At 46.0% G+C, this 15619-nt stretch overlaps 1 protein-coding gene across 2 annotated transcripts in view; it reads right to left on the bottom strand.

Annotated features, from left to right (window-relative positions):
* The window catches only part of PHF20 (PHD finger protein 20), a 127460-nt gene extending 112294 nt beyond the window's left edge, over window positions 1–15166 (bottom strand). For both annotated transcript variants that reach the window (XM_070420224.1, XM_070420225.1), the window contains exon 1: window positions 15082–15166. The gene's annotated coding sequence lies outside the window, so the exon portion shown is untranslated. The remainder of the gene's footprint in view (window positions 1–15081) is intronic.
* Window positions 15167–15619: the final 453 nt, after the last annotated feature.

Genomic DNA, 15619 nt, shown 5'->3' with positions numbered 1-15619 from the left:
TTCTGATGGTCTTAGGTGACCCCTGTGAAAGGGTCATTCAACCCCCAAAGGGGTCGCGACCCACAGGTTAAGAACCGCTGGGATAGAGCATCGGCCTGTGGACTGAAGGGTCCTGGGTTCGATTCCAGTCAAGGGCATGTACCTTGGTTGTGGGCACATCCCCAGTAGGGAGTGTGCAGGCCACTCAGATCGTGCTGCCGCCCGTCCCACCCGCCTCTCCCAGCACAGGGCAGGCCAGGATCTAGCGCCTGGGTGGCAAAGCAGGATCTGCCTATAGTATGCAAATTAGCTGCCATCTTTGTTGGTGGTTAATTTGCATATCATGCTAATTAGCCAATGGGAGGAGTAGCAAAGGTATGGTTAATTACCATGTTAGTCTATTATTAGATTAGATGGGCCTTGGCAGAAAACAAGATTCCCCACTCCTGATCTAGAGGAAGAGGCAAAGTCCTAGAGGCAAGGCCCTCAGGTGGGAATCAGCTCCTCTACGCCACCCCCACAGCCCTACCAGGTGGAGACTTCCCTGAAGCCCTTGCTGCTGTTCCAGAAAAGCATAAACAATATACCAGCAGGTCCAGTGATAGATCTATAGGAGGAAGCTTCCAAGGGGACTCTGCCAAAGTTCTAGCTTGGAGGAAGGCCAGGGAGTGCTTAGGGATGGCAGCACAGACAGGTTTTAGACTCAGATTCTGGCCAATCCTATCTCCACTCCTTGGTGGCTGAGTAAAAATGAGAAAAATCACTTAGCCTCCCCTCTGTTTGCCCATACAGAAAATGGGATTGATAACCTCTACCTTCTGGGGTTATTGTGACTGAATAAGTGAGCTAATGGATATCAAGTGCTTAGCACAATAAACACTAAATAGTATCAGTGATAAAATGGTATATGATAGAAATAGTACTAACAAAAAGGACATTAGACACAAAAGATTACCGTCAATATTATTATGAAATGCTAACAAATGGTATCCAATATACAGAACTAAAAACCAAAAACTGCACAATTTAATCCTAGGGAAGTGACAATTTGATTCAGTAGGTGCAAGAGCCTCTGAACCACCATCCTCAAGTTTCAAGGATATAGAAGGAACACTGGGTCTAAAGCAAAGATCATTTCCATTCCTCAGGCCCTTTCCCAGGTCACACTAAAAGAGTTGAATTCACTTCTTTTACTTGAGGGGCGAAGGAAGAAAGCAAAGGAGAGGGGAGAGTCAGGGAAGAAGGAAGAGAGAAAAGAAATAGGCCAAAAAATTCCCACACTTCCCAGATACTTGAAATGCTTTCTCTGAGAACCTAGCTTTTCTTTCCACAATTAAAATTCAGAGAGACAGCAAACACAGGTTGAGTTTATCTATTTCGAAACACTAAGAATGAACCCAACCAGCGTGGTTCAGCGGTTGAGCATCAACCTATGAACCAGGAGGTCACAGTTCAATTCCCGGTCAGGGCATATGCCCCAGTTGCAGGCTTGATCTCCAGTGTGAAGCGTGCAGAAGGCAGCCAATCAATGATTCTCCCATCATCATTGATGTTTCTTTCTCTCTCTCTCCCTCTCCCTTCCTCTCTGAAATCAATAAAAATATATGTATTTTTTAAAATACTGAGAATGAATTGGTTAAATCAATGATCCTCCCAGAAGCAATGCAAAGGGCCTAGTGCTCAGGGTTGGCTCCAGAATATATTTGCTGAATGACCTTTGGCACATTACTCAACCTCACTGAGCTAATCATCTTACCCTCACAAGTTCCTTCTCCTTGTCTCCCCATCACAGTTTAAGGCTCCAAGACTGGCCAATATGCCAATCTAAAAACATGGGCATCTCCTTTGCTTCCTATTCTGTCACCATTTTGTAATACCTACTTCTAAGTCTCTCCCATTTCTAGGTGGTTGCCCAGTTCACACACACACACCTTGTACTAACCCAGACACTGCAACAGCTCATGATGGAGCTCAAAGCCTTCAGACGCACCCTCCCAGATTCAAACCAATACTGTCTTACAAGCTGACATCTTCTGACTGCCTATTTTATGACAGACACTATTCTAAATACATATACAGGGTGGCCAGATTATTATGACCTCCTGACGTTTGTAGGCAAATTAGCTATAATTTCGCACTGAAGTTGCCAGAGGGCCAGACCATTATGAATAGGGAAGCAGGTTGTTTACCACAACAGAAGTGATTTTTTTCTGAAGATATGGGTAAACAACGCATTTTAACAGCCTTTGAACGTGGGATGTATATATATATGTATATATATATGCATGTATATGTATATGTATATGTATATATATACACACACACTGAGTGGCCAGATTATTATGACCACCTGACGTTTGCAGGCAAATTAGCCGTACACTGTATCCTATGGGATATGGAAGCCGAAGGCCTGTTCGAACACCTTTCCTGTCTGCAGTTACCAAGATAAAACGTCTCCAATTCGCACAGGAACACAAGGATTCGACAGTCGAGCATTGGGAAAAAGTCATGTGGTCCGATGAATCACGTTTCCAGTTGCATCATGCAGATGGCAGAATGAGAATTTGGCGGAAGCAGCATGAAAGCATGCACCCCACATGCATGAGTACAACCCTTCAAGCTGGTGGGGGCAGTGTTATGATTTGGGGCATGTTTTCCTGGCATGATTTGGGCCCTTTAATTCGTGTGGAACAATGTCTAAATAGCACAACATACCTAAGTATCGTTGCTGATCAAGTTCATCCTATCATATTGATGGCGTATCCCAATGGAGATGGCTTCTTCCAACAAGACAATGCGCCATGCCATGGTGCTCGTGTCATGCAGGAGTGGTTTCAAGAACATGAGGGAGACTTTACCTTGCTTAGGTGGCCCCCACAATCACCAGATCTCAATCCAATTGAGCATTTGTGGGAGGAAGTTAAAAGAGCCATCAGGCAGCTGGTTCCACAACCATCAAATCTCACAGAACTGGACAGTGCTATTCATCAGGCATGGTGTCAGATTCCTCGCATCACCTTTCAACATCTCGTGGAGCCAAGAATTGTAGCAGCATTGAAAGCAAAAGGTGGCCCAACGAAGTACTGATGGGGTGGTCATAATAATCTGGCCACTCAGTGTGTGTATGCATGTGTGTATGTGTGTGTGTGTGTGTGTGTATACACACACACACACACACACACATATGTCATTTAGTGTCTACCTCACAGGTTCGTAATGAGGATTATTATTATTCCTATTTTATAGATGAAAAAAACTAAGGTTCAGAAAGTAAGCTGTTCAAATAACAAAGCTAGCAAGTATTGGAGCAAGGAATTAAACCCAGGTAATCTGACTCTAGTCAACTACTACACTGTTACTAATGTTCCTCAGTGTTACTACAGTGATACTTCTAAAACACAAATCTGATCATAAGATGCCTCTGTTTAAAACAGCTCAGGTTACTTCTTTGGTTAATTTCAAGTTAATTTAATTGTGTATGTTTTATTAAAATACTATGTATATATTTAAAAATAAAATAAATTGCCCTAGCTGGTTTGGCTCAGTGGATAGAGCATCGGCCTGAGGACTGAAGGGTCCCAGGTTCAATTCCAGTCAGGGGCACATGCCTGGGTTTCAGGCTCACCCCCCAGTAGGGGGCGTGCAGGAGGCAGCTGATCAATGATTCTCTCTCATCATTGATATTTCTATCTCTCTCTCCCTCTCCTTTCCTCTCTGAAATCTAAAAATATATTTTTTTAAAAATTGCTGTTTAAAAAAAAATTTAGTTAATTAATTAATTAATTAAACAATTCAGGTTATATGTCATTACATCTCAATTTAAATAAAAGCAGTCTAGTAGTTTCCCTGCACAACTAAGTTTAAGCTCCTCAGTGTGGCTGTCAGTGAGTTAACCCTTATGACCAAACCAAACTGAATGGGAGCTTAAAAGGAGAGAAGCAGGGAAGCTTAGCAGAGGGGCAGTAGCACATAGAGGTTATGAGCCAGAACTCTGGAGTGAGATTTAGATCCCAGCTCCACCATTTTCCAGATGACTTTACATAAGTCATTTCCTCTCTGAGCCTCAGCCTCATCTGTAAAAGAGGGATAGTACCAGTACCTTCATACACGTGTGGTAAAGAAAAAAATTACTTAGCACCGAGCCTGGCACACAATAAGCTCTCATGGTTAATTACTGCTCTTGGAGCCCACACGCCCAAACTCCTTGCAGTTCCCACCTCCAGAGCTTGGCTCAAACAAGCTGCTTCCTCTGCCTGATCCTTCAGGGCTGGGCTCAACCATTAGCCGTTCCCTGAAGAGCTTACTGGGTCAGGTTCAATTCCCAACAAGGGCACATGCTCATGTTTCAGGCTTGATCCCCAGAAGGGGGCGTGCAGGAGGCAGCCGATCAATGATTCTCTCTCATCATTGATGTTTCTATCTCTCTCTCCCTTTCCCTTCCTCTCTGAAATTAATAAAAATATATATTTAAAAAAAGAGTATACTGTACTGTTATGTTTTTTTTAAAAAAAATGTTTTCATTGATTTCAGAGGAGAGGGAGACAGAGATAGAAACATCAATGATGAGAGAAAATCATTCATTGGCTGCCTCCTGCATACCCCCTCCCCCACACTGAAGATCAAGCCCACAACCCGGGGACCAGGGCACATGCCCTGACCAGAAATCAAACCGTGACCTCCTGGTTCATAGGCTGACGGTCAACCATTGAACCACACCAGTCGGACAGGTACTGTTATGTTCTTAAGTGTGAAAATGAGGGGAAAAATTTAGTATCTTTCTCTTACAGACACTAATGATGTAGTTAAGGATAAAATACAAATTAACAAACAAGGTCCATGAGATTTTACAAACATTTTGTGAAAGGAATAAAACAAAAATAATAGTAACATATACTCAACTCTTCACAGTTCACCAAGTTTTGATAACTTTATGAATTAGGTTTTCTTATTCCTATTTCAGATTAGGAAATGTAGGGAAAGGGTAGTATTTACTGATACTTCCAATGATCAATGAATGAGAGACAGTTATACTTGAGTGTGGAAACAGATCCAGACAGGTTAAGTAACCTGCCATGATAGACGTGTCTCTAATGCCTACACCACAGTGAGAGGCCCAAGAGGTTTAAGCCACATGCCCAAGTTACAAGTTACAGAAGCTGGATCTCAAACTCAGGCATTCTGTCTCCAAATCCTGGTTCTTATCGCCATATACCATGCAGCCTGGACATGAAAGGTGGCCTCTTCAACTATCTTGCTTTTCTAAATTGGAGATGTGTAATTCTCATATAGGTCAAAGCATGACCAATTTCCTACTCATCAAAGCACACTGGACAGCATTCACCACTCCATGGGACAAACAGCCCAAACCATCCACGTCCAGAAGCCTCAAGAAAGAGATAAAGGTAGTGAGCTGGGCTTCTACAATTAAGGGATATTTGCATGGTCAGGAATGGAATCGGGGATGAGGGGATAAGGCCATCCCTTCTCTCAGCAGTACCTCAGTTCGGTTTTCCAGAATGTTGCCTGTTTGATACTGTGATTAAAATGACTTATTCTAACCAGGGTGAGGGTGAGGGGAGGGGTAAAGCATCCATAGAGAGGAAGATGTAAATAAAACGGGACTACAGGCCAAAAAACTTGGACTCTTAATTAGCAAATGACCTTGGACAAGTTACTTAACCTCAGTTTCCTCATCTATCAGATGAAGATAATAAATTGTCAAGACTCAATAAGATCCAATAGAGTACTCCAAAAAATGCTTGCTGTAATTATTACTAGTGGCCCAGTGCACAAAATTCGTGCACATTAAAAGGGAATTAGCCCTAACCAGTTTGGCTCAGTGGATAGAGCGTCGGCCTGCGGACTCAAGGGTCCCAGGTTCGATTCTGGTCAATGGCATGTACCTTTGTTGCGGACACATCCCCAGTGGGGAATGTGCAGGAGGCGGCTGATCGATGTTTCTCTCTCATCGATGTAACTAACTCTCTATCCCTCTCCTTTCCTCTCTGTAAAAAATCAATAAAATATATTTTAAAATAAATAAATAAATAATAAAAGGGAATTAGAGGAAATATTTTAATATTGCTATTTGCCCTTTCTCTATAATAAAAGTGTCAGAGATGAAAGAAAATTAGTAAAATGTATATGAAAATCTTCCTCCTGTCAGAGTCTGGGGTGCACCACGGGACCCAGAGTCAAGTCCCCACCCACCCACGTGCGCAAGACCCAGACCTGGCCGGGCCCCCCCCATTGGGCTAGATCCAGAACCGGCCGGTCCCACCCTTGTCAAGCCCCACCGGGTGGCGGGGCGCACCCTGAGGTCCCCTGGCCTGGTACCAGGGTAGGGAGGCACACCTGAGGTCCCCCAGCCCGGGCTGGGGCGGGAGGGGTGGCCTGAGGTCCCCCGTCAAGCCCCACCAGGCAGGGGGAGCGGCCTTCAGTCCCCCAGCCTGGCGCCAGGGCGGGGGGCATGGCCTGAGGTCCCCCGGCCTGGCGTTGGGGTGGGAGGCACGGCCTGAGGTCCCCTGGCCCAGAACCAGGGTGGGGGGTGCACCTTGAGGTCCCCCGTCAAGTCCTGCTGGGTGGAAGGCACAGCTTCAGGTCCCCTGGCTGGTGCCGGGGGGGGGGGGGGGGATACTGCCTGAGGTCCCCTGGCCTGGCTCTAGGGCGGGCATGCAGCCCGAGGTCCCCTGGCCCAGCACCGGGTGGGGGGTGCACCTTGAGGTTCCCTGTTAAGCCCTGCCAGGGTGGGGGGCACAGCCTCAGGTCCCCTGGCCCAGTGCCGGGGTAGGAGGCATGGCCTGAGGCCCCCTGTCAAGCCCTGCCGAGCAGGGGGTGCGGCCTGAGGTCCCCCTGCCTGGTACCAGGGCAGGGGGCGCAACCTGAGGTCCCCTGTTTAGCCCCACCAGGGTGGGGGGTATGGTCTCAGGTTCCCTGGCCCAGTGCCGGGGTGGGGGGCATGGCCTGAGGTCCCCCGTCAAGCCCCACCAAGCAGGGGGCACGGCCTGAGGTCCCCCGTCAATCCCTGCCGGATGGGGGGTGTGGCCTGAGGTCCCCCATCAAGCCCTGATGAGTGGGGGGCATGGCCTGAGGCCCCCCGGCCTGGTGCCAGGGTGGGGGCACAGCCTGAGGTCCCCTGTCAAGCTCCATGGGACGGGGGCTGGGGGGGGGGCGTGGCGCGCAGCCTCAGGTCCCTGCTGATTGCTCCTTAAAGCTCGTTATGGGCACTCGGCCTCAGCTGTGGGTGCAGCCATCTTTGTGGTGGAGTGACAGTCAATTTTCATATTCCCTCTTTATTATATAGGATTATTGTAAAATATCACCTGGCTAGTGTGGCTCAGTGATTGAGTGTCAACCTATGAATTAGGATGCCCAGGTTGTGGGCTCAATCCCCAGTGGGGAGGGCATGCAAGAGGTGGCCAATCAATGATTCTCTCTCATCACTGATGTTTCTATGTCTCTCTCCCTCTCTCTGAAATCAATAAAAATATTTTTTAAAAAGAAAAATATATTTTAAAAAATAAAAATAAATTAAAATAAAAATGTCCACATTTCCTGGCCAAACTTCCAAAACCTAGAAATCCCAACACCTGTGCACCTGTAAAAGCAAGGAAGGCATGTCAATCCACCTAGCCATACACGTTTTCCATGCAGGAAAGAGACCTCTTGAAAATCAGGTCTCTTACTAGGACAAAGAGAACCCACATAGTCATCTAAGATGCCTGGGAGTCAGCCTTTTAAATCCTAGGATTATGCTCCTGACATCAGATAAGCTCTCATCAAACAAAAACATGGTTTTAAATCCTTCCGCAGGCCCCTCCTGTCCTCCTTCCTCAAAGTCCACTGATTCAGGCACCACCTCCCTTTCATACAGCTGCACTGTTTATGCTTGGTGACTCATACCAGGCTCCTAAAATTTTATGGGATTTCTCCAAACACACTGCTTCCATTATTTGTCCAAAGGAAGCAAAAGGTAGCTGAATACCTAGCCCAAGACCTAGCAAAGTTGTCACAGCATCATTACAAATCAAGGTTTCAATTTTTTTTAATATATATTTATTGATTTCAGAGAGGAAAGGAGAGGGAGATAGAAACATCAATAATGACAGAGAATCATTGATCAGCTGCCTCCTGCACACCCCCTACTGGGGACTGAGCCTGCAACCCGGGCATGTGCCCTTGACCAGGATCGAACCTGGGATGCTTCAGTCTGCAGGCCGATGTTCTGAGCCAAACTGGCTAGGGCTTGGGTTTCCATTTTTAATAGATTACTCCAAGGTTAGTCAGTCAACAATCTGAAAGGGGCAGTCGATGAGAGAGATGAATATGGACAGCATCCTCCCTTTTTCTTTCCAAGTTTATCATCTAACCAAACCAAGGAGACTCTAAAGACATATTTTGTTTTTTAAAATGCTTATCAAGAAAAATGTATCCCTGGCCAGTGTGGCTCAGTTGGTTGAGCATTGTTCCAAGCACTGAAAGCCTGGAAATCAGAGCTCAAACCTCCCTTCATCTCCCTAGGAAGTAATGAGGGGGCAGGGGGGAAGGGGGGGGGGGGGGCAGATGGATTACTTTAAAAAAAAAAAATTACTCTTTATCCAATCACAGTTTACTTAGATAGGCCACGTGGTTTGTTTGTTTGTTTAATTTATTGATTTTTTTGGAGAAAGAGGAAGACAGAGAGAAACATCGATTTGTTGTTCCACTTATTTATGCATTCATTGGTTGATTCTTGTACGTGCCCTGACCGGGGATAGAACCGAAACCTTGGCATATTGGGACAATGCTCTAACCAATGGAGATATTTGGCTAGGGCTACATTTTTCTTTCTTTCTTTCTTTTTAAATATGTTTTTATTGATTTCAGAGAGGAAGGGAGAGGGAGAGATAGAAATATTAATGGTGAGAATCATTGATCTGCTGGCTCTTGCATGCCCCCTACTGGAGATCGAGCCCGCAACCTGACTGTGACCTCCTGGTTCATGAGTCAACACCCAACCATTAAGCCACCTGGTAGAATTTCATTCTCTCTACACTGCTAATTCAAAGCAAAAAAAGAAAGCTGGAGTAGGGAGGAGAGGAAAACATTTTTAAAATATACATCAGACAAGAGAATTTACAAATAAACATGTTTTATGTAAAATACAGCCTCCCTCTTAGTGATTCAGGGAAGTAGTGAACATTAAACAGAGAATTCAAGGAAGATTTCTTTGAGAAGTTTAGGCAGTTTTGAATAAAATAAAGCATGGAACTGACAGAGGACATGGAGGCAGAAGAATGCTCTAGTTGGGTGTGAGGACAAGCTGGCTGCCTTGGCTAGGAAAGAGGCAGTGGCAGAAGTGACTCGGACAAGAGAATGACTGGCAGCCTGCCCAACAGAGCACGTGAAGAAATCAGATCTGCTACAACAAGCTCCCAGACACTGGGTTTCTAAGCAAGGTACTGTCGAAGACTCAGAACAGGGCAGACCTTGGAGAAAATCAGCCCCTCACTTTACAAAAGGGGAGAATGTGGCCCAGTAGCATTAAGTGACTTGCCTGAGGTCTCAACAGTGAGTGGAGCAGCTGGGACTATAGCCAAATCCAGATCAAATCCCTGACTGAAGAGAATCTGACATTCATGTGAGGGATGGGGGAAGGGGAGGACCAGGACACAAAATAGTCTAGTCATTCAAATTTGTCCTGATTAGAGCCCAGAATAGGATTATGCTGGAAAAAGGCCATGACAGGTAACAGCCAAGGAAATGATCTAAGACATTTAGAAAGAAAAAACCCACTAAGACTTAGAAATAGATTAGAAATGTGGGTTCAAAAGGAGAGAGACCATCATAAGAAATGATCCCCATCAAAGAAGGTCATCTTCCCACCAGCATTCACCTTTGTGAAGCTCCCATACAGAGATAAGCTAGCAGCTTCCATTCAAGTTCCAAGCACTGCCTTTCCCAGACCCATTTTCAGAACCTAGAAAACCAAAGACTTGGACATTCCAACACCTGTGACCCTGCTGACTTGGGATAGCTCAGGCTCCCTACCATGGTAGGATAACAGGTGAGGAATCAGAGAAACAAGCTGGATGATTATATCAGCTATGAAGTATGATCTAATGATTCTATGTCAAGAATTATGTTTGAATTTAAGCAAAAAATATTTAAGCATTTAAATTTAACAAAATATAAATAAATGTTGATGGAAGGAGACTTGACTAGGGGTCATGAACACATAATACAATATACAGGTGATATCCTATATAATAAAAGGATAATATATAAATTGACCCTAACAGCAGAACGACCAGAACGACTGCTCGACTAGTCACTATGAGGCGCACTGACCACCTCTCTTGTCCTTTTCCCCTGCCAGCAGGCTCTGATCACCCGATGGCAAATGGGGAATCGGGGGTGGATGGCAGGGGTTGCGGGCAGCGCCAGACCAAGGCCCCTGCCCCGCCAGTCGCCCCACACACAGAGGGCAACCCACGGTGGGGGCGGGGCAGGCGAGCAGGCGGGAATGGCCAACCTCTCAGTTCCTCCTCCCAGCTGGCAGGCTCCAAGGCGAACAGGAAACCAGGGGTGGGTGGTGGCTGGCTGGGGGGGGGGGGGGGGGGGCCTGATTGTAGGCCAGGCCTAGGGACCATACCTGCGTACGAATTTCGTGCGAGAGGCCTCTAGTATTATAGAATTGTATGCCTGAAACCTATATCATTCTATTAACCAATGTCACCAAAAATATTCAATTAAAAAATTGTTAAAGTTTAACAAATATGAATAAATTTTCAAGGGAAACAGAAAAAAATTGAGCAGCTTTTCGTACCTTGTTTTTAAAGAGAGCATTCTCATACATTGTTAGTGGAAGTATAAATCAATGCATCCTTTGTGCAGGTCATTTTGGCAATATTCATTAAAAGTCTTAAAAATAAGCACGTAATTTGACCTACCAATTACATATAGGAATTTATCTTTGGGAGATAATAATGATTGGGCTAAATATGTTTCTACAGAAAGCACTGTTTATAGCAGTAAAAAGCTAGAAACTACCTTGACATCTCAGAATTGGAGACTAAGTAAGCTTTAATACATGTACAAATGGCAGTAACAGGCCTACAGCCATTAAATGAGCTATCATGGAACTTGAAGGGAAACACCCAGGTTTTGGAAAAGGTGGACAAAATAAATAAATAAATTTGACAAAGTACATAGAAATCAAAGTCCTAGAGAAGTTTTAGCCATGGTTTTTAAAGCTAAATGCTAGAATAACTGTAATTGAGTATAACTAGTAGTACTCAGAAGGGGATCATGCCTTGTACAAACTTTAAGGGGTATGTGTCTGGATAAAGGGAAAATGAAACGTAATACCAATAAGCATAAGGTTAGCATAAGGCTAACCACCACCTTCCTATTTTCACACAGAAATCTTTGACTTTGTGTACAGAACCTCACTACTCAAAATATAGTTCAGTAATATTAGCATCACCTGGGAATTAAAAATGCAGGCACTCAGGCCCCACCCTAAACCTACTGGATCAGAATCAGCATTTTAGCAAGACCCCATCCCCAAGTGACTTATAAGCACATTCAAGTTTGACAAGCAGTGGTATAGAACACTTGGGTGCACTGTTCATAGCAGTACACAGATAAAGCACCAACCAGGCAAATAAAGAGACAAAGTACCTGTTCACTTTTATTTTATTAGGTACTGCTCAGACAGACCTCCAATGGTTTTTAATGAATTTGGTACTTACTAATGACCAAATGATCTAAATATGGATCTATTTCACTTCCTGAAATAACACAACTTAGCTCTAGGGCTTTCATGAACATGAGATATAATATAAAACAGCTTAGTTGTTCTGAAAATACAATTCAAGTTCCAACACTGAGTTCAAACACTTCTCCACATGCCCCATTAATTCCTACAGGTTCCTGGGAGTATCATTAAATCCCCCAGCATCCCTAAGAAGCAGGTGCTTGGCAAACTTCCAATCTCCAAATGAAATTCAGAAGGATGTGGTCCTAAAAATGCAGTATTTTCCTCTGGCCTTGTCCTGCCAATGTAGTTTCTCAGGCCCAAACTCTCTCCCCCACTGAGGCCTCATACAGCTGCACACTCAAGTACTTCTCAAAAGGAAGAAAGGTCAGAGGTGTCATTATCCCATAAGCACTTGGGATTCCAGCTGTGGAGAAATTAATCTGATTTAAGGGGTTCAGGCTGAGAAGCCCTGAGTAAGATCTAGAAAGGCAGAGGGAAATACAAAAGAAATAATCTACTGAGAGGCTCTTAAAAGACAAGAGGTCCCAGGTATTTGTAGATTTTAAGGTAAGGGTTGGGAGCAAGGCTTGGCAGATAGGTGATGGGAGAGACAAGGATCCATCCCTCACCTGCACCCCAGGGACAATAACAAAAAGAGTAATAAGACATTCCTCCAAATGATCTCTCTTCTTAATAAAAGGAAAGAACTAAGCCAATGTAGGGAGGAAGCTTTTGAGCTGAAAGCAAGACTAGAAGAATCTCTTGAGAGCTTTTTTTTTTCCAATACAGGAAAATAAAGCAAAGGAGAAAACAGTATTCATCTAACCAGAATGTTATAGGAAGCAAACCACCAGGAGGATTAAGAGTCCTGTGAATAACCAAAGAAATGAGAGGTGATTCCTTCCCAGTTTAAATCCAGCACTTGGGACATCAGATAGTCCTGGACATGAAGCCACCTCCAGTGTTAGGGGAAGAAAGGGAAAATCTGTACAGCCACCCGTAAGCAGAGCAGTGTCCAGAGTTAGAAACCAGGAAAACGCCTGGGTATAAGGCAAGCTAACAGAGAAGAGTTCCAGTTAGCAGAAAGATAAAAGATAAAGTAGACACAGGAAAGAAAACATGCAGACACCCCTTTAGAAGGGAGAGCCTCCCTTTGGGCAAAGTGAATTCAGGTATGACTATAGGAAGTACTCTCAGGGGGAAAAAAAAAAAAAAGGTCAGAGAAGCAGAGAAAGTGCTGTGCTAAAGATACCCATTCATCAAAGGAAGAGCCCTAGCTGGTCTTGTTCAGTGAACAGAGCACCAGCCTTAGGACTCAAGGGTCCCGGTTCCATCCCGGTCAAGGACACATTCTTGGGTTGCAGGCTCAATCCCCAGTAGGGGGCGTGCAGGAGGCAGCCGATCAATGATTCTCTCTCATCATTTATGTTCTTTTTTTAATATATTTTTATTGATTTCAGAGAGGAAGGAAGAGGGAGAGAGAAAGATAGAAAAATCAATGATGAGACAGATCATTGATCGGCTGCCTCCTGCATGCCCCACACTGGGGATCGAGCCCGCAACCCCTGCAGGCATGTGCCCTTGACCCGAATCGAACCCGGGACGTTCAGTCCACAGGCCGATGCTCTATCCACCGAGCCAAACCGGCTAGCCGTGGTTGGCAAACTGCGGCTCTCGAGCCACATGAGGCTCTTTGGCCCCTTGAGTGTGGCTATTCCTAAGCCTTAGGAGTACCCTAATTAAGTTTATAAAAATGTACCTACCTATATAGTTTAAGTTTAAAAAATTTGGCTCTCAAAAGAAACTTCAATCGTTGTACTGTTGATATTTGGCTCTGTTGACTAATGAGTTTGCCAACCACTGGGCTAGGGCATCATTTATGTTTCTAACTCTCTCTTCTAACTCTCTCTCCCTCTCCCTTCCTCTCTGAAATCAATAAAAATACATTTAAAAAATCTTTATAAAAAAAGAAAATACAAGTGCTAAGACTGATATCGATCTTAAAATAAAAAAAAATAAAAAGGAACAGGGAGAGCACCTACAGGGAACTGAGGTTCCAGAAATGGAAGGAAACCGGGGGGAGGGGAGGGGATGTTTTAGATGGCAGAAGGGCTCAAAAACCATGGACTACCACCTGGGAATGAGAGAAATCAGAAAAAAAGATGTACCCTCCCAGATTTAAGAAGCATCAGGAAGGTGACTGCACCCTGAAAATTGTGTATCCAAAGGGGTGTATCCCATACATTTGGGGAACACAAGAAACAAATACACCCTCAGACATGAAAATGAGTCTCCCTCGGGAAAGAGGATGTTCGATTTGGGGAACTAATGAAAAAGGGTGCAAACCCCAAAACGGTGGCTGGAAGAGCAGCGAATTCCCTTCTTGTGTAATTGCATATATGTACCCTTAAACTTCAGGACTTGGATCTCATTTCCAGTCGTATCTAGAAACGAAGGGCACCTCAGATTTGAAGGGTTGAGGAAAGGAAGCAGCCCTTAAATTTAAGAAATTCTGGCAAGCACACTGCCAGATTAGGAGCCTGGAAAAGGGGGCTTGGATTTGTGGAAATATAAGTACCCCAAAACTTTGGTTATTGGACCCCAGATCTGAAAGACTCGCTAACAGGGCGAAGCTCCAAATTTGAAAGGGAGTGCTTACTCAGATTGAAGGCTCGAAAAAAGGAAGCGTCTTCCCAGTTTGAGGAGCCTAGGAAAGGGGGTACATCCTCGGTTTGAGGGGGCTTTGGAAATTGAGATAAAAACCCCCTGGGCTGGAGCTTAAGAAAGGGGTGACCCACCCACATTTTCAAAACTAGAGAAAGGGGACACTCCCATAGTCGGGCTTGAGAAAGGGGTGTGCTCCCCAGAATAGGATAAAAGAGTCAATTTTCAAAAACGCATTCTCAAAAAAAAAGGCAATAGCAAAGGCCGATGGTGGAGGTCTCCGGGCCACAAAGCTCAGGCTCTGGCCCTGGCGCTTACCGCTTACCGCTTACCACCCACCACCACCACCACCACCACCACCACCACCACCACCACGGCCCGCTCCGCGCCCCAGGCCCGCACCCCGCGACCCAGCCCCCTCGGGCGGCGCTGATTGGCTTAGGTTGCCGTCACTCCCGCGGGCAGCCCTGAGGATTGGGCGCCGCTCGCACGCCCGCCACGCTCTCAGCAGCAGTCCCCGGGCCTCCCTCCGGGCTGGGCGAGACGGGCCAGGCGGGGAGCAGGGCCGGGCAGGGGACCAGAGCAGCGGTGGCGTCCGTCCCCGTCCCCGCCCGCACGGCACGCGCCGGCGCGGGCCCGCCCGGACCAGCTTCGACCAGCCGGCTTCGCCTCGCTGTGCCTCACCGCGAGCTCACCTCACAGCCCCGCTCCGGCTGCGCCGCTTCAGGACCAACCGCCAGAAGGACTCTGCGTGCTGCGCACCACGTGATCCTAGGGACGCGCCCAGCGTATACCCCGCCCCCCACACATACGCACCATCGCCACCACCGAGTGACGCAGACCCCAGCTGCCCCGCCCTCGGCCCCGCCCAACATGATCACCATGACGACGGGCGGGCGGGCCACGCCCACTACACTAACGCGCGGGAATCCGGCCAGCGCCCTGATCCCAAGCTCGAAGTCCCCACTCACCAGTAACTACTGAAATCGCACGAAGCCTGGAGCTGGACACTATCCATCACCTGTTAATTTTGCCTCCTAAATGCATCTTAAAGCCTTCCACTTCTCTCCATTCCACTGCAAACACCCAGTCTAGGCCACCATCACATCTCTCCTGGATGATGGTGGTCCCTTCAGCCCCATTACTCTCCCACCTTTTAATCCAATCTTAACACACAGACAGTGGAAGCTTTCAAAACGCAAATATAATCACAGGCATCCTCTGCTCGAAGCC

This window comes from Myotis yumanensis, unplaced genomic scaffold, assembly GCF_028538775.1.
Source record: "Myotis yumanensis isolate MYYU_CA2020_CCGP unplaced genomic scaffold, mMyoYum1.0.hap1 SCAF_7, whole genome shotgun sequence".
Taxonomy (NCBI): Eukaryota; Metazoa; Chordata; class Mammalia; order Chiroptera; family Vespertilionidae; genus Myotis; species Myotis yumanensis.
Note: the sequence above shows the minus strand (reverse complement) of the source record. Positions and strands in the feature narration are given on the sequence as shown.